This window comes from Chiloscyllium punctatum, chromosome 25, assembly GCF_047496795.1.
Source record: "Chiloscyllium punctatum isolate Juve2018m chromosome 25, sChiPun1.3, whole genome shotgun sequence".
NCBI classification, from domain to species: Eukaryota; Metazoa; Chordata; class Chondrichthyes; order Orectolobiformes; family Hemiscylliidae; genus Chiloscyllium; species Chiloscyllium punctatum.
Window position 1 is genome coordinate 20529252 of NC_092763.1, and position 19346 is coordinate 20548597.

The window sequence follows — 19346 nt, forward strand, 5'->3', positions numbered from 1 at the left end:
CTTTCAATCTGGTCTACTGTATTTGCTGCTCACAGTGTGGTTTCCATTACATTGGTGAGACCTAATTCAGACTGGGTGACTGCTGGAACATAGCTGCTCTGACTGCAGTAATAACCTCAATCTTCCTGTTGCTTGCCATTTCAATGAATCCCCTTCCTCCTATGCTAATGTCTCTATCCTTGATTTGCTGCTGCGTTCCAAAGAAACTCAATGCAAGCTGGAGGAATAGTTTCTTATTTTCTACTTCAGGACTTTCCATCCTCTGGGATTCAACATTGAATTCCACAATTTCAGAGCAAGACCTCTGTCCTCCAGTTTTCTTACAATTCCGCTCCTTGACAAGACTATGTCTTGCTGGTTTTTTCAGCAGAAAGTTCCCAGTTTTTCATTTATACTCTCACTTTGTATATCTATCTCTCCTTTTACCACCACTGGCACTCTCTTTGCCCTTTGCCCTGGGCACTCTCACAATCCTACCACTCACTCGTCCTCCTCCTCCTCTTCCATGGCACAAAAAAAAATCATTTCAGTTCTTAAGAAGTCTTAAATCTGTTTCTCACTCTAAAAGTGCTGCCAGGCCTGCTGAGTTTCTCCGGCATTTTCTCTTTTTATTTCAGGTTTTCAGCATCCACAATATCATCCTGTTATTATGGTGTCACATTCCTCTTAATCTGATGGTAGCAATTAAGACCCACTTCAGAAAGCTGAGCAACTAATTTAGGCTGACATGTCAGAGCATTGCTGAGAGAGTGGGGTGTGATTAGAGGAACCGTCTTTTGGATGAAAGGTAAAAATCTCCCTTCCCAGATGCACAGGAAAAAATGCTTGGCATTGTTTAAAGATGTGGGAGTGAAACCCGTTGAATGGCCTGACCAACATATATCTACCAAACAATTTCTACTGCAGATAATCTGTTTTTTATTGAATTGCTTTTTTGCTGTGGACACTTTGGCTGTCACACTTCCTGTTTTGTAACACTGACTTCACTTCGAAAGTGCTTCAGTGGTTGAGATGGACTAGGATCCTGAGATTAAAAGGGACAACCAGAAACCACAGCCTGGTAAACGATCAGGAGAATGTTGAGCAAATGGATTGGGATTGGTTAAAGGCATTTTTCTGACAGATTAACATCACTGTGCAAGCATAATCTGGCAGGGTGGAGTAGGAAAGTGATAAATTGTCAAATAATTTTAAGCAAACAAAATGTGCATACAAATATCCACATGTATCCTTCTTTAACATCCAGTTGTGGTATGGTGGCATTGTCACTGGGTTACGAGCCCTCAAGCCGAATGCTGTGGAGACATAAGTTAAAATCTGAACACAGCAGATGGTGAAATTTGAATTCAATAAAATTAAAACGGTAGCCATTGTCATGTGTCATTAAAAAACAATCCCTATCTGATTCACAGACGCCCTTTAGGGAAGAAAATCAGTCATCCTTGTCTGGTCTGTGTGTAATGCTAAACTCTCACATTCCCCCAAGGACATTCAAATCCTGGGCCTCCTCCACCGCCAAATAAAAGCCACCTGCCAACTGGAGGAAGAATGCCTCATCTTCCACCTCGGGACCGTCCAACCACATGGCACCAACATTGGTGTCACTGGTTTCCAAATCTTCCCAACCCCCCACCCCGATCCAACCCTTCAAGTTGGCACTGCCCTCCTGACCTGTTCCACCTGTTCATCTTCCTTCCTACCTATCCACTCCACCCTCCCCACCGACCTATCGCAATTACCCCCCATCTGCATCCACCAATCACCTTCCCCCAGCTCCAGCCCATTATTGATCTCTCAGGTCCCTTCCCCTTCCACATTCTTGATGAAGGGGTTGTGCCTGAAACGTTGACTCTCCTGCTCCTCGGATGCTGCCTGTGCCGGCTGTGCCTTTCCAGCAACACATATTTTGACCCAGGATGATGTGGTTAGCATTTATTTGCGTTCTGTCATGGTTCAGAGAGCTAATCTGCTCAAGGGCAAGTAGAGATGGGCAATGAATGCTGGCCTTGGAAGCGTTATCCATCTTCCAAAGATGATTGCCAATTATCACATGATGGTTTCAGTGCCAACTGCTCCACTATCCCCCAGTAACAGAATTCAACAACTGGAAGTGTCTTTATTGGTTCTTTTCTTCACCCCGCCTCCATCACTCAGCGTCTGTAGATGGCCTCAAAATTTGACTTCCGCAACATCGATGGTTCCAGGGCTGTGGGAGCTCGGAGAGATGGAAGTGGTACTCTGACCATTTCCAAAGCAGTCCATACTGATCTTCGTGCCTTTGAGGGTGATAGCATAGAAATTCCCAGGGCAGGCAGCCAGTAGTGTAAACCTTGAATGACGACATTGGAGCTGACTCCTTAACCTGCCATTTTGAACCATATCAATATCTTGACTGGATGAGGGATGGTCATTCCTCAGTAATGCTATTTAAAGGCACTTCCACTCAGTCAGCAGGCCTGTTCATTTATTTGGCTTTGCAGCAGTGAATCAGATTCACTGAATTATTCCGGTGCGGAAGGAGGCCGTTCGGCCCATCTTGCCTGATTGAAGGAGTTGTGAAAAATTCGGCAGGCTGTTGAGGAGTGACAATGCCTCTGAATACACTCCTTGCCCCCAGTCATGGGGATGATGGGAATCGTTCCCCTTGCGATGTAGCAACAAAGTTGGGTTGGGGGGGAGTGGAGCCAGAGTCGAGTGGAAGATGCAAGGAAGACAGACTGCTTGGCAAGAGAGGAGGAGTGGGGAGGACTCTCCACACTGTATTTAGCAACTCCATTTTACTAAGACCGTAGTTGCAGAACTGCATCATCTCTTGGAAGCGGACCGGCCAGTCACAGAGCAAGGCGAGGATGGTACTGTCAGCAACTATCAGGGTGAGGATGGCCCTCAAACCTTTCATCAGAGCATTTCCAGAAATGAGCCAGAAATGTTACCAACATATTGCTGTCTGCTGTTCATTGCTGTATCCAGGAGCCACAGCCATTAGGCTAGTACTGTGGCTCAGTGGTTAGCACTGCTAACAACGCCAGGGAGCCAGGTTCAATTCAAGCCTTGGGTAACTGTCTGTGTGGAGTTTGCACATTCTCCCTGTGTCCCTGTGGATTTCTTTCAGGTGCTCCGGTTTCCTCCCAGAGTCCAAAGGTGTGCAGGTTAGGTGGATTGGCCATTATAATTGCCCTGTTGTGTCCAAGAATGTACAGGTTAAATGGATTGGCCAGATAAATACGGGGTTAGGGAATGGGGCAGGGGTAGCAGGTCTGTGTGGGGATGCTTTTTGGAGGGTTGGTGCAGGCTCAAAGGGTCGAATGGTCTCTTTGGAGAAAGTGAAGACTGCAGATGCTGCAAATCAGAGTCGAGAGTGTGGTGCTGGAAAAGCACAGCAGGTCAGGCAGCATCCGAGGAGCAGGAGAATCATTGTTTTGGGAAGGACTTATGCCCGAAACGTCAATTCTCCTGCTCCTTGAATACTGATGTCCTGCTGTGCTTTTCCAGCACCACACTCTCGAATGGTCTCTTTGTGCACAGTAAGGATTCTATGATTCTACATCAGGAGAGAGGACTTTGTTGTGTCCTCTCAGTCAACAAAGAGAAAAAGGAATAGTGGAATTTTAAACAGAGGAGAAAAAAACTGGAAAGACCCATCAGGTCAGGCAGAGAGAAAAACATCAGGTCTTAACTTTCAGACGAAAAGTCAAGATCTAGAATTAACACTGTTCATCCAACCACATCTGCTGGGCTTAGCTGACTTTTCTGTTTCTTTTTCGTTGGAGTTTCTAATCCATGGCATTTTGTTTCTCTGGGGACAGGAAGCTGCTTGGCTTTAGCAGGTTGTTGATTTCCCCCTGGTACAGGGACTCCTTGATTACATGGAGATGGGTACAGCATCTCAGTGGGAGAGGCATTGTAATAGGGAGGGGTGCAACCTCTAGTTAGTTGTTAGGTTACCCATGCCTGGAACGCTGTGTGTTGGTGAATGTCGACTGTTCTGGCAGCAGGTGTGAGGGGTTTATTGTGCGTCAGTTCCAGTAAACACCACAACCCCAAGTCAAAATGCTGTCCATCCAATTCCCCGGGTGAAGTCGTCCACTCTGCAAAACCACCACACGTGGGCTGCACTTGCGTGGTGACCACTCACGGGAAATGTCATGGGAATACTGAAGAGAAATGAACCATGTGGGAAATACCTTCCAGGGTTCAGCTGGTGGCTTGGCTCATGGGAATCCTTAGCATTAGGTACAGTCCTTGACACCACGGGTTCAATGGTCACCTCAGGAGAAGGGGTTGGGGGAGTGCAGGAGGGGGTGGGGAGCAGTGAATGGAGGAGGAGGAAGGCAAGAGGCAGGTGAGATATCAACCATCCGATCCTGCAAATGGTCCTTAAGGAACCGACTACCATTTCCACATGAGCATGGCATCAACTCTGAGCTCCACACAAAACCTTCAGCCAAGTTGCGCTTGAACACTTCTGTGAGCAGCAGACTGAGGGCAGGCTGGCTCTCTGCCAATACATTTCTCAGGTGTACTCGTTTTGGACTTTTCTCTCAATGTTGCCCTGCTGCGATTGTCACCTTGGCAAGAGAGCTCATGAATGAGCTCTTCAGAGAGCTGGCCCTCACACTGACCTTTGCCCTTGGCCAGCTGCAGTGTGACCTTACCCAAGGTTTCATCACTTTGTGCCATTGTGCAGACTCTGTGGCTAGACTATCCTAGGAATAACACATCTTGCCAGCACCTGAGCCGTAGGTGTTGGATCTAGTGATATTGTGACCCATCCCTCAGTGTCTTGATTCTCAGTCAGTTCATACTCTTCTCACTCTGACTGTTAACTAACTGCATTATGGGTGGCACGATGGCTCAGTGGTTATCGCTGCTGCCTCACAGCACCAGGGACCTGGGTTTGATTCCAGCCTCAGGCGACTGTCTGTGTGGAGTTTGCACATTCTCCCTGTGTCTGTGTGGGTTGCCTTCAGGTACTCCAGTTTCCTCCCACAGTCCAAAGATGTGCAGGTCAGGTGAATTGGTCATGCTAAAATTCCCCATTCAGGGATGTGTAGGCTAGGTTCATTCATCAGGGGTAAATATAGAATAGGTGGAATGGGTCTGAGTGGGTTACTCTTCAGGGGGTCAGTCTGGACATGTTGGGCCAAAGGGCCTTTTCCCACACTGTAGGGATTCTATGTTTAAATTGATGTTCTTCTGTATATGACTGAAGGGAGACATTAGGGTAGGAATGCGTGAACACAAGGTTGGAGGGTGGGCATGAAGCAACAACATGTGCTAATTTATACGTTCTGCAGCCTGGAGATTGTGGGTTGAGGGTGCAGAATGAAGGTGAGTTAGGAACAGTCATACTATCACCCTGGAATGAAAGGATAATACTGCAGATGCTGGAAATCTGAAACAGAAATTTTAGCATGACAGTAAGATGACCTATTGAAATGGCAGGAAACTGGGTGGTCAGGGTCATTGCTGTGGACAGAGCAGAGATGTTCTGCAATGTGGTCACCCAGTCTGCTGTTGGTCTTATAGAAGTTATGACCTGGGCCTTCTGCAATGTTCCACCAAAGCCCAATGCAAGTGTGAGGAACAAGACCTCATTTTCCTCTTAGGCATTTTATAATCTACAGGTCTCAATATCGAATTCAATAACTTCAGAAACTGACCACATTATGCCTGATCTCTATTTTTTTTACATTCTCTCTCCCCCATGCCTTCTCTGACAGCGTTGTCTTGTTTCTGTTTTGTTTACTTTGGTCTCAGTAGAAAGGACCCATTCTCTCCCTTTCACACCTTAATATACACCCACTCCATATCTCTATTTCTCTTCCATCACTATTAACAGCCCTACATAGGTGCTCGGCACCATCTTCCTCTTTGCTCCTTCTCTGCCTCTGTCAAAAGTATTTAAAAAACCCTCTATTCAACAACTTTCAGTTCTGAAGAAGATTCAAACTGGACTCAAAACGTTAACTGTTTCTCTCTCCACAGATGCTGCCCTGACCTACTCAGTTTCTCCAACGTTTGATACTGTCATCCTGAAAGACTCCAGGCAAAAGCATGGTTATAGTTGGTCAGTTAGCTCAGATGGTTACAGCATGGCGCTAATAACGCCAAGGTTGTGGGTTCAATCCCCACACTGACCAGGTATGTTGTTGGGATTTGCAAGTCACAGGTTCATGCATGCAGGGTATGTGTTTGCCATTGCTTTGGGGTGGCATGGTGGCTCAGTAGTAAGCACTGCTGCCTCACAGTGCCAGGGACCTGGGTTCAATTCCCACCTTGGCAACTGATGTGTGGGTTTCCTCCGACAGTTCAAAGATGTGCAGGTCAGGTGAATTGGCCATGCTAAATTGCCCATAGTGTTCAGGGATGCATTAGGGGTAAATGTAGAATGGGTTGGGTGGGATATTCTTCGGAGGGTCAATGTGGACTTATTGGGCTGAAGAGCCTGTTTCCAACTGTAGGGATTCTATGAGTCCTGTGCTCTTAGAGCAGGGAATAGTGATCAAGGTTGCCTGTTCCCTGTCGATACATTGCTGCTGTGTTATGGGTCAACTTATCCTGTGAGACAGAGTTAAAAATCACACAACACCAGCTTAAAGTCCAACAGGTTTATTTGGAAGTACCTGTGGGATTATAACCTGGTGTTGTGTGATTTTTTTAACTTTGTTCATTCCAGTCCAACCTCCACATCATATCCTGAGAGAGATGGAGAGGCAGTGGGAGAGAGGAGTGAAAATCAGGGTGGTGTCATGTGTTTGGGTGATGCATCAGTTGGGGTAGAATGACAGTCAGTGAGTGCAAGCTGTGAGAACTGGGTGTGAGTATCAGTGGTTAATGAGTGATGCTAAGGTGGAACACATGATTATATGAGTGATTGGAGTGTGGGAGAGTGGTGTAGCGAGAATTGTGGGTGAATATACTTGAAGATTCATCCAGTGACCTCAATCACCCACTAGAGGTCAGTGAACTTTCTTCTGGCATTGTATCCAGGAGGTGGAATTTTAGTGTTGGTGCGCAGAGATTTTGCTCCAACAATATGTGCCTGGAAATCCTCTTAGAGACCTCTAGATGGTGCTTTTCTCTATTTCTTACAGCTTCCTGCATCAAGCTTTCCAACAGTGAACTGCAGAGTTCTCTTTCTGGTTTGAAGCAACATTGTTCAGGGTTCTTGCTGCTCAGAATGTGTTTCCCAGCCTGCAGAATGACTTGCTACTACCAGAGTGTACCTTCTGCTTAATAGATGTGGAATGGCTTTAATTAAAGCTAGCCTTCCTCTTATCAGGCCCCTCTAGTTTCTTCATTGATAACTGCTAGCTGCTAATTAGCTGCTTACATAATTTGATTTTTAAAAAGTATTGAAAATCTCTTCAGGTATAATGGGTGAGCATTTTACTTTTTACGAGGTATTTCCACATTGACATAACCAGGCATTGGAATTTGAAATGCAAATAATGGATCCTCTGTGGCCTTGAGACATTCAGACAATATCAAGTTCAGGAGGACGTTGAGGGGAGGAAACACATGTGATAACAGGGTTTAGTAGGCTTGGAGCGAACATGGAAGAAGATGGAAAGAAATGCAATCAGAGAGTATCGAGAGAGTGAAGGTAACAGTATGGAGGGGATGAGAGTGAAAGTATCAAATTGAAAGGATGGGGAAAAGCATTGGGGAATGCTGACTTAGGCTGTTGACTTCAATGGGATTAATATTACTTGGTGGGGAGGGCAGTGGCTTCCAGTCATTAAAGAGGGCGAGTGGGTTTCGTGTTGCTGGTTATTGACAGGGTGAGTTTTAGGGGTTAAAGGGATGTGGTCAGGTGGTCAGGTAAGTAGGACAATTTTCCTGGTTGGTTACAGGAGGTTTCTGTTCTGAAGGGAGACTGTAGTTGGTTTGAAGAATTTAAATATCTGGTCAGTTTCGGAGCAATTTCGGAGAAAGTGAGGACTGCAGATGCTTGAGATCAGAGCTTAAAAATGTGTTGCTGGAAAAGCGCAGCAGGTCAGGCATCATCCAAGGAGCAGAAGAATCAACGTTTCGGGCCTGAAACGTCGATTCTCCTGCTCCTTTGATGCTGCCTGACCTGCTGCGCTTTTCCAGCAACACATTTTTAAGCTATAAAGCAATCTTCAATTCTTTCAGCAATGTCAGGATGTCTTTCTCAGCTTACCCTTGGAGTGCAGCTACTGATAGGTTCTAGTTATGATTCGCTGACTGAGGCAAACATTCCAAGTTATTATTTTATACCTGTCTCCTCAAACTTAGTTTCTTAGACTTTGTTCTTATTTCTTCTCTCTTGCCATGACTTACATCAAAATTGATTCAGTCGCTATCAGGATTCCTTTTTTGTAATCTTTACAGATTCTGCTTGTGCTTGTTTTGTCTTTGCAATGTATTTTACATCCCAGCAAATAAAATAACTCGTTTGCTTGCACCTTTATGCACAATCACATGATGTAATGTGTTTGGATGACGCACCATTCAGGTTCAAGAACGGTCAGTAAGTGCAAGCTGTGAGGGGTGGATGTGACACTTGCTGCAGTGGTTAATGAGTGAGGCTTAGGTGAGCCTATTATTAATTAAATGGTCGGGGTGTGGAGGGTAGCGTAGCGAGTATTGTGTGTTGGGCATGTTAGTTGTGGAGCTCCTGGAATAAACTTGAACGTTAATCCACTGACCTCAAACACAAAGAAAGAGTGACGCTATAGCACCATCCAGTGGTAAAATTATGAAACCATTGTGGAAAAAAACCCTTCAAATTAGTCACTGACATTAGTGTTATTCTGATATCAATGCAGTCATAGCGTAGGGTCATACAGGATGGAAATTGACTCTTTGGCCAACCAGTTGATGCTGACCATAATTCCAAACTAAACCTGTTCTGAGGAAGGGTCACTGGACTCGAAACGTTAACACCGGATTCGCCTTACAGATGCTGCCAGACCAGCTGAGCTTTTCCAGCAACTTTTGTTTTTGCTTCTAAACTAGTCCCACCTTCCTGCATTTGGCCCAGATCACTCCAAACATTTCTCATTCATGTACTTATCTAAATATCTTTTCAACATTGTAACTGTACTCACATCCACTAGGTTCTTTGGAATGCGAACCATTCTCTGTGCAAAAAAAAAGTCAATGAGGTGCATAATGTTAATCTACCACTAATTGTTCCCTTGTGTCATTGCATATGACAAATTTGAAATATAATCAAAAAGTATGGAAAGGCCCTGATTTGTTTTGCAAATTCTATTTTGTACTCAATTAACTTTTAAAAAACTAGCAGACCCTCACGATAATGGTAAGTGAGCTTTGTCAGAAAATAGGAGTTTACAGGAATCAAAAAAAAATCTGGCTTATCTTTTATTTGTTCATGGTATGTGGATGTCATTGACAAAGTCAGCATTTGTTACTCATCCCTAATGGTCCTGGAGACGTTGGTATCAAGGTGTCTCATTGAACTGTGGCATTCCTTGGGACATAGGGACAACTACATTTATGTTCCAGGATTTTGACTTAGTAACATTGGAAGATTGGCAATATAGTCACAATGGTGGGGAATTTGTTAATGGTGTGTTCCCATGTATCCGCTGTCCTTGTCCTTGTCCTTCTAGACCGTAGATCAGGCAGCATCCAAGGAGCAGGAGAATCGACGTTTCAGGCATGAGCCCTTCTTCAGGAATGAGGAAAGTGTGTCCAGCAGGCTAAGGTAAAAGGTAGGGAGGTGGGACTTGGGGGAGGGGCGTTGGAAATGTGATAGGTGGAAGGAGGTCAAGGTGAGGGTGATAGGCCGGAGTGGGGGTGTGGGCGGAGAGGTCAGGAAGAAGATTGCAGGATGGGAAGGCGGTGCTGAGTTCGAGGGATTTGACTGAGACAAGGTGGGGGGAGGGGAAATGAGGAAACTGGAGAAATCTGAGTTCATCCCTTGTGGTTGGAGGGTTCCTAGGCGGAAAATGAGGCGTTCTTCCTCCAACCGTTGTGTTTAGAAAAGGTCAGGAGTCTAACTTCAGGCACAGCAAATATGAGGACAACTAGGAGAAGGGGGCAGTCAATGTAAGACTGATGGTGTTGTACTCAACTGCACATACAGTTTATGAAACAAAGTAAATAAACTTGCAGCACAGATTACAATGTTGTGGGTATCACAGATCCATGGCTGCAAGGGGATCAGGGCTGGGAACTGAATATCCAAAGATACACAGCCTATTGAAAGGACAGCCAGATGGGGAGAGAAGGTGGGGTGGCCTTATTGTAAATAAATGATATTAAATCAATAGCAAGAACTGATATAGAGTTGAAAAGCACAGAATCTGTATGAGTAGAGGAATCACAAAGGAGAAAAGACCCTGATGGAAGTTGTGTCCTAACAGTAGTCAGGATGTGGGGAAGAAAATACGTCAGGAGATAGAAAAGGCAAATAGGAATGACAATATTACTATCATCATAGGGGACTTCAATATGCAAGTGAACTGGGAAAATGAGTTGTTAGCAGTTCACAAGAAAAGGAATTTGTAGAATGTCTACAAGATAGTTTTCTTGGAGCAGTTTGTGGTAGAGTCCACTCGGGAACACACAATTCTGGATTTGGTGCTGTGTACTGAGGCAGACTTGATTAAGGAGCCTAATGTGAAGGAAGCCTAAGGGGGTAGTGACCATAATATGATAGAATTCACCCTGCAGCTTGAGAGGGAGAAGTTGGGATCCGATGTAATGGTATTACAATTGAGTACAAAAGCATGAGGGAGGAGCTGGTCAGAGTTGATTGGAAAGGGGGGCTTAGCAGAGAAGACAATGGAGCAGCAATGGCAGGAGTTTCTGCATGTTACAAATTTAATGATGAGCAAAGCATTTAAACAAATTAATGAAAACTTTACATGGGAGGCATTTGGGGATAGGGAGTCAGTGAAGGTCAGTAGGAGCTGGTACAATGGAAGATCACAGAACTAGTCAAATTTTGAAAAGACAAATGTTGAACACTAGATTGACCATAAGATATAGAATATAGAATATAGAATAATACAGCACAGAACTGGCCCTTTGGCCCTCAATGTTGCGCTTATCTGTGAACTAATCTAAGTCCATCCCCCTACACTATCCCATCATCATCCATATGTTTATCCAAGGACTGTTTAAATACCTCTAATATGGCTGAGTTTACTACATCAGCAGGCAGGGCATTCCATGCCCTTACCACTCTCTGAGTAAAGAGCCTGCCTCTGATATCTGTCTTAAATCTATCACCCCTCAATTTGCAGCTATGCCCTTCATACAAGCTGACATCACCATCCTAGGAAAAAGACTCTCACTGTCTATACTATCTAATCCTCTGATCATCTTGTATGTCTCTATTAAATTCCCTCTTAGCCTTATTCTCCCCAATGAGAACAAACCCAAGCTTTTCCTCATAAGACCTTCCCTCCAGACCAGGCAACATCCTGGCACATCTCCTCTGCACCTTTTCCAATGCTTCCCCATCCTTCCTGTAATGGGGCGACCAGAGCTGCACACAGTATTCTAAGTGCGGCCACACTAACATTTTGTATGGTTGCAGCATGGCATCATGGCTCTGGAAATCAATCCCTCTCCCAATAAAACCTAACACACCATATAACTCTTAACAGCCCTATCAACCTGGGTGGCAACTTTAAGTGGTCTATGTACATGGACACCAAGATCCCTCTGCACATCCACACTAAAAAGAATCTTTCCATTAACCCAGTGTTCTGCCTTTCTGTTATTCTTCCCAAAGTGAATCATCTCACATTTAGCTGCATTGAACTCCATTTCCCACCTCTCAGCCCAATTCTGCAATTTATCCAAGTCCCCCTGCATCCTGCAACATTCTTCTACACTGTCCACCACTCCTCCGACTTTAGTGTCATCTGCAAACTTACTAACCCATCCATCTATGCCTGCGTCCAAGTCTTTTATAAAAATGATAAACAGCATTGGTCCAACACAGATCCTTGTGGCACACCACTAGTAACCAGACTCCAGGCTGAATATTTTCCATCAGCCACCACTCACTGCCTTCTTACAGAAAGCTAGTTTCTAATCCAAACTGCTAAATCACCCTCAATCCGATGACTCTGTATTTTCTCCAATAGCCTACCATGTGGAACCTTATCAAAGGCTTTACTGAAGTCCATGTTTATCATGTCAACTGCCCTACCCTCATCCACATGGTTGGTCACCTTCTCAAAAACCTCCGTGAGGTTTGTGAGACACAACCTGCCCTTGAATAAGCCATGTTGATGATCTCCAATCAAATTGTTGCTTGGTAGATGATTATAAATCCTATCTTTTATAATCCTTTCCAAAACTTTTCTTACAGCATAAGTAAGTCTCACTGGTCTATAATAACCTGGGTCATCTCTGCTGCCCTTCTTGAATAAGGGCACAACATTTGCAATCCTCCAGTCCCCTGGTACTATAACCTGGAGACAATGACAATGCAAAGATCAAGGCCAAAGGCTCTGCTATCTCCTCCCTAGCTTCCCAGAGAACCCTTAGATAAATCTCATACAGCCCAGGGGACTTATCTACTTTCACACCTCTAGAACTGATAACACCTCTTCCTTACTAACCTCAATCCTTTCTAGTCTAATAGCCCATCTCTCAGTCTTTTCCTCCATAAAACTCTCCTTTTCCTGAGTTAACAGATGAGAAATATTCACTTAGCACCTCTTCGATCTCCATAGGGTCCACACACAATGTCCCACTTCTGTCTTTGACTAGCCCTATTCCTACCTTAGTCATCCTTTTATTCCTCACATACCTATAGTAAGCTTTAGGGTTCTCCTTTATTCTACCTGCTAAAGACTGCTCATGTCTCCTCATTGCTCTTCTTAGCTGTATCCTTAAATCCTTCTTTGTTAATGGTTAGATTAGATTAGATTACTTACAGTGTGAAAACAGGCCTTTCGGCCCAACAAGTCCACACAGACCCTCCAAAGAGCAACCTACCCAGATCCATTCCCCTACATTTACCCCTTCATCTAACACTACGAGCAATTTAGCATGGCCAATTCACCTAACCTGGACATTTTTGGACTGTGGGAGGAAACCGGAGCACCGGGAGGAAACCCACGCAGACACGGGGAGAATGTACAAACTCCTCATAGACAGTTGCCTGAGGCGGGAATTGAGCCCGGGTCTCTGGCGCTGTGAGGCAGCAGTGCTAACCACTGTTCCACCCTGCCGCCCACGGTGGTAACTTACCATCACCTCAACTGAACCATCTCGTCTCAACGTCACAAAAGCCTCCCTTTTCTAAGCCATTCGATCCATCGAGTCTGCTGTGTCATTTGCTCATGACTGATGTTTCTCAACGCCTTTCTCCGGCCATCTCTCTGTTATCCTTGATCCACTAACTAATCCAGAACTTATGTAATTTGATGTAGTTCAGTGATCTTGTTGGAACATAATAATTAGACCTTCTGACCCTTCAAAATTGTTCTTCAGTTTAATAAGGTCACAGTCCATCCTGAGGCTACACTTCCCTTTCCTCCCTAGATTTACATTTGTTTTGATTCACTTACAATAAAAAAGTTATCAACATTAGATTAGATTTGATTCCCTCCAATGTGGAAACAGGCTATTTGGCCCAACAAGTCCACACTTACCATCCAAAGAGTTACCCACCTAGATCCATTTACCTCTGACTCATGCACCTAACACTATGGACAATTTTGCATGGCCAGTTCACCTAAATTGCACATCTTTGGACTGTGGGAGGAAACTGGAGCATCCAGAGGAAATCCATGTGGACACAGGGAAAACGTACAAACTCCACACAGACAGTCGTCAGAAACTTGAATTGAACCCGGTTCCCTGGTCCCTGCAATGCTAACCACTGAGCCACCGTGCTGCCCTGAACCTTGAATATATTAATTGACAGAAGATCCATAGTTCTCTAGGGAGTGGAGCGTGGTGACGACTCTAATCCTTTGTTATGAAGAAATGTTCATCCTAGACTGAAATGGCTGTTATCTTATCCTAAGCGTGTATGCTCTGGTGAGACACTTTATTCTGGGGACATAACCTCTCCTGCCAAACTATGTCACGATCAAATATGTTTTAATGTGCTTTCTGCTCATTCTTTTAAACTCTACAGCCTATTTGACCTATTTGACTTGATCTGTCCTTATAGACATTTTCATTCTCAAAATCAATCTAGTAAACTTCTGTTGGACTCAAAGGCAATTATATTCTTTCTTAGATAAGAAGATCACGACTATGTACTCTAGATACAGTAGTCCCCAAAGCCTTGTACAATTACAACAAACTTCTTTACTCCTGCACTCCGAGGCCTTTGCAATAAAGAACTCCACACCATTTATAGAGTAATAGAGTGTTAGAGACGTTCAGCACGGAAACAGGCCCTTCGTTCCAACCTGTCCATGCTGACCAGATATCCCAACTCAATCTATTGCCACCTGTCAGCCCCCAGCCCATATCCCTCCAAAGCCTGCCTATTCATATACCCATCCAGATGACTTTTAAATGTTGCAATTGTACCAGCCTCCACCACTTCCTCTGGCAGCTCATTCCATACACGTACCACTGTCTGCAGGAAACCGTTGCCTCTTAGGTCTCTTTTATGTCTTTCCCCTCTCACCCTAAACCTATGCCCTCTAGTTCTAGATTCCCCCACCCCAGGGAAAAGACTTTTTCTGTTTATCCTATCCATGCCCCTCATGATTTAATAAACCTCTATAGCGTCACCCCTCAGCCTCTGGCGCTCCAGGGAAAACAGCCCCAGCCTGTTCAGCCTCTCCCTATAGCTCAAATCCTCTAACCCTGGCAACATCCTTGTAAATCTTTTCGGAACCCTTTCAAGTTTCACAACATCCTTCCAATAGGAAGGAGACCAGGATTGCAAGCAATATTCCAAAAGTGGATTAGTGGTGCTGGAAGAGCACAGCAGTTCAGGCAGCATCCAAGTAGCTTCGAAATCGATGTTTCGGGCAATCCTGATGAAGGGCTTTTGCCCGAAACGTCGATTTCGAAGCTACTTGGATGCTGCCTGAACTGCTGTGCTCTTCCAGTACCACTAATCCAGAATCTGGTTTCCAGCATCTGCAGTCATTGTTTTTACCTCATATTCCAAAAGTGGCCTAACCAATGTCCTGTACAGCTACAATATGACCTCCCAACTCCTGTACTCAATACTCTGACCAATAAAGGAAAGCATGCCAAACGCCTTTTTCATAATCCTATCTACCTGTGACTCCACTTTCAAGGAACTATGAATCTGCACTCCAAGGTCTCTTTGTTCAGCAACACTCCCTCGGACCTTACCATTAAGTGGATAAGTCTTGCTAAGATTTGCTTTCCCAAAATGCAGCACCTCGTATTTATCTGAATTAAACTCCATCTGCCACTTCTCAGCCCATTGGCTCATCTGGTCAAGATCCTGTTGTAATCTGAGGTAATCTTCTTTGCTGTCCACTATACCTCCAATTTTGGTGTAATCTTACTAACTTACTAACTGTACCTCTTATGCTCGCATCCAAATCATTTATATAAATGATGAAGAGTAGAGGACCCAGCACCGATCCTTGCGGCACTCCACTGGTCACAGGCCTTCAGTCTGAAAAATAACCCTCCACCACCACCCTCTGTCTTCTACTTGTGAGCCAATTCTGTATCCAAATGGCGAGTTCTCCCTGTATTCCATGACATCCAACCTTGCTAATCAGTCTCCCATTGGGAACCTTGTCAACGCCTTACTGAAGTCCATATAGATCATGTCTCTTGCTTTGCCCTCATTAATCCTCTTTGTTACTTCTTCAAAAAACTCAAATCAAGTTTATGAGACATGATTTCCCATGCATAAAGCCATGTTAACTATCCCTAATCAGTGTGTGCCTTTTCAAATACATGTACATCCTGTACCTCAGGATTCCCTCCAACAACGTGCCCAATACCAATGTCAGGCTCACTGGCCTATAGTTCCTTAGCTTGTCCTTACCACCCTTCTTAAATAATGGTACCACATTAGCTAACCTCCAGTCTTCCGGCACCTCACCTGAGACTATCGATGATAGATACCTCAGCAAGAGGCCCAGAAATCACTCCCAGAGCTTCCCACAGAGTTCTAGGGTACACCAGATCAGGTCCTGGGGATTTATCCACTTTTATGTGTTTCAAGACAGCCTCCTCTGTAATACGGGTATTTTTCAAGGTGTCACCATCTATTCCCCACATTCAATATCTTCCATGTCCTTTTCCACAGTAAACACTGATGCAAAATACTCATTTAGTATCTCCACCATCTCCTGCAGCTCCACACAAAGGCCCCCTTGCTAACTTTGAGGGGCCCCATTCTCTACCTAGTTACCCTTTTGTCCTTAATGTATTTGTAAAAATCCTTTGGATTCTCCTTAACTCTATTTGCCAAAACTATCTCATGTCCCATTTTTGCCCTCCTGATTTCCCTCTTAGGTATATTCCTACTGCCTTTATACTCTTCCAAGGATTCATTTGATCTATCCTGTCTATACCTGACAAATGCTTCCTTCTTTTTCTTAACCAAACCTTAACTTCTTTAGTCATCCAACATCCTTTGCACCTACCAGCCTTTCCTTTCACCCTGGCAGGAATATACTTTCTCTGGACTCCTGTTATCTCATTTCTGAAAGCTTCCCATTTTCTAATCACCCCTTTTTCTATGAAATCTACACCCAATCAGCTTTTGAAAATTCATGCCTAATACTGTATAAATTGACCTTTCTCCAATTTAGAACTTCAACTTTTAGATCTGGTCTATCCTTTCCCACCACTATTTTAAAATAGGATTATGGTCACTGGCCCCAAAGTGCTCCCCCATTGACACCTCCATCACCTGCCCTGCCTTACTTCCGAAGAATAGGTCTGGCTTTGCACCTTCTCTAGTCAGTACATCCACATGCTGAATCAGAAAATTTTCTTGTACACACTTAACAAATCCCTCTCCATCTAAACCCTTAAAATTATGGCAGTCCCAGTTTATGTTTGGAAAGTTAAAATGCCCTACCAAACCACCCTATTATTCTTACAGATAACTGAGATCTCCTTACAAATTTGTTTCTCAATTTCCCTCTGACCACTAGGGGCTCTATAATACAATCCCAATAAGGTGATTTGCCTTCCCATTTGTTGTGCTTACAAAATGTCTTCCTTTATTTCATGTTTGAGGACAACCAATTTCTCTCAACATCAACATTTGTATATTAAAAAAAATGGAGTGTTTCAGTTTTTCCTACCAAGGTCAATTTGCCCAAATGTCCTCCACCAGCTTGCACATTCACTTGATCCATGTAGGGCCCTTTCCAGACTCTTCAGAGAGAATTTTCATTTCAGGTTTGGAACTGGTTCTGAATCCCAATGCTGCTTGATGCTGTTGTTGGATGATCAATAGCATTTTGAAGGAAGGTCCAAATTGTGTTGCACAGAGTGAATTAGGTGCTGCAGACTCTATGAAGAGGTGAGCTGAAGAGGTGATGGGCCTGATTTATGCACGTGATATCGGGCTGTGGGTACTAGCATTCTGGGTGACTGCAAGGTCCAGAACACAGTGAAGTAGCAACATGACATGCACTAATGGAAGACCAGACTTCTCACTAGGAAGGCTGTTAGAGATGGTGAATATTTATTTCTGGAATGTGGAAGGAGGAAACTAACCAGTCATAAAAAACCATGGCAGCTGTCTCTGATCAGTTGAAACATGTCAAGGCATTTGTCTCCCTATTCTTAATTTTTAACTTTAATGCTTTCCTGTCAATAGATTTCAGACTAGCTGGTCTTTTATTATCTGTTTTTGCTTTCTTATCTTTCTTATATACCACAGTGCAGAGCATTTTCCAATTAAACAAATGATTCACACATTGAGACAATATTGAAGGACTGTTGTTAAGGTATTTCGGAAGAAATATTTGGAGGAGTATGGGCCAAGTGCAGGCAGTTGGGACTAGTTTAGTTTGGGATTATGGTTGGCATGGACTAGTTGAACCGAATGGTCTGTTTCAGTGCTGTAAGACTCTATGACACTGCCTGCAATGCTCCAACCTACTTCATTTTTAGATGGAAACTACCTGGTTTGGGGAATTTGCCATGTTTTAATACACCAATTTTCTCTAGTGTTGTTTTCTTGCTCTCCTTGATTTTGTTGAATCACATCTGTGATCCACTAGCAGCCTTTTGAACTAAACACTGATGCAAAGTCATTTCAACATATCCGACATTTCCTTGTTGTCATTGGAAGCATCATCATTATCAAGGATCATAGGGCCCACACTGCTACAGGCTGCACTATTTCTCAAATGCACTTAGAGAAGTTATCAGATTGGTTATTATACCCTTTGTGAACTGCTTCCATTCTCCCTTTAATAGCTCGAACCCTTTGCTTTATCACCCATTGTTGCTCTTTGCATTCGCCAGGATCTATGCTGATTTTTTTTGCATTTCTCTCTGTTTTGCCTTTTACTTTCATTTTCTATCTTATCTCTCTGGTTGTCTGTGATTGTCATTTCTTTGGGAAAAGAACCCTTATCCATTAGGTATGTGAGCTGGTTCTGTGTCATATTGAATTCCTTTTTGAAAACCTCTCACTTATTCCCTGTTCTTTACTGCATTAGTATATTTCCTCACCTTTCTGAGGACCATCTGTTTCATCCCATCAAAGCCAATCTTATCAAAATCTAGAGTAATAGAAGTTATTTGATCTTGCACATTTTCAAACAAATTGTTGAACTTTGTTAGCCTCCTAGTGGGCCATATTATAATCACAAGTGGACAGGCAGGAGGCTGGAGGAACACAGCAAGCCAGGCAGCATCAGGAGGTGGAAAAGACAACGTTTCGGGTCCTGAAGAAAGGTTGCACCTGAAACATCGACTTCTCTGCCTCTTGATGCTCCCTGGCTTGCTGTGTTCTTCCAGCTTCCTGCCTGTCTGCATTGAATTCCAGCATCTGCAATTTTTTTTTGTCTTTAATATTAAAATCAGTTTTTCTTTATTCTGGAATGGGATTTTGGCGTCATTGGCAAGACTGGAATTTTTTGACTAACCCAAATTGCCCTTGAACTGACTGTCTTGGAATTGAGGAAGGGTCACTCGACCCGAAATGTTAACTCTGACTTCTCTCCACAGATGCTGCCAGAGCTGCTGAGCTTTTCCAGCAATTTCTGCTTTTGTTTCAAATTTCCAGCATGTGCAATTTTTTTTTAACTTTGATGAATTGTTTCAATTGGAGATGTTGTGCATTAAATGTGGTTATAGGTTATTAAAAATAATACTCGTCAAAAGTCAGAAAGTGGACAGACTGAGTAATCAAAGTCTCCTCTTGTTTTTTCAATACATTCAGCTGCACC

The 19346-nt window shown here is 43.8% G+C and overlaps 1 non-coding gene across 1 annotated transcript; it reads left to right on the top strand.

Annotated features, from left to right (window-relative positions):
• Window positions 1–6069: 6069 nt before the first annotated feature.
• Window positions 6070–6143, top strand: trnai-aau (transfer RNA isoleucine (anticodon AAU)). Its single transcript has one exon. It is a non-coding gene; the product is annotated as a tRNA-Ile (tRNA).
• Window positions 6144–19346: the final 13203 nt, after the last annotated feature.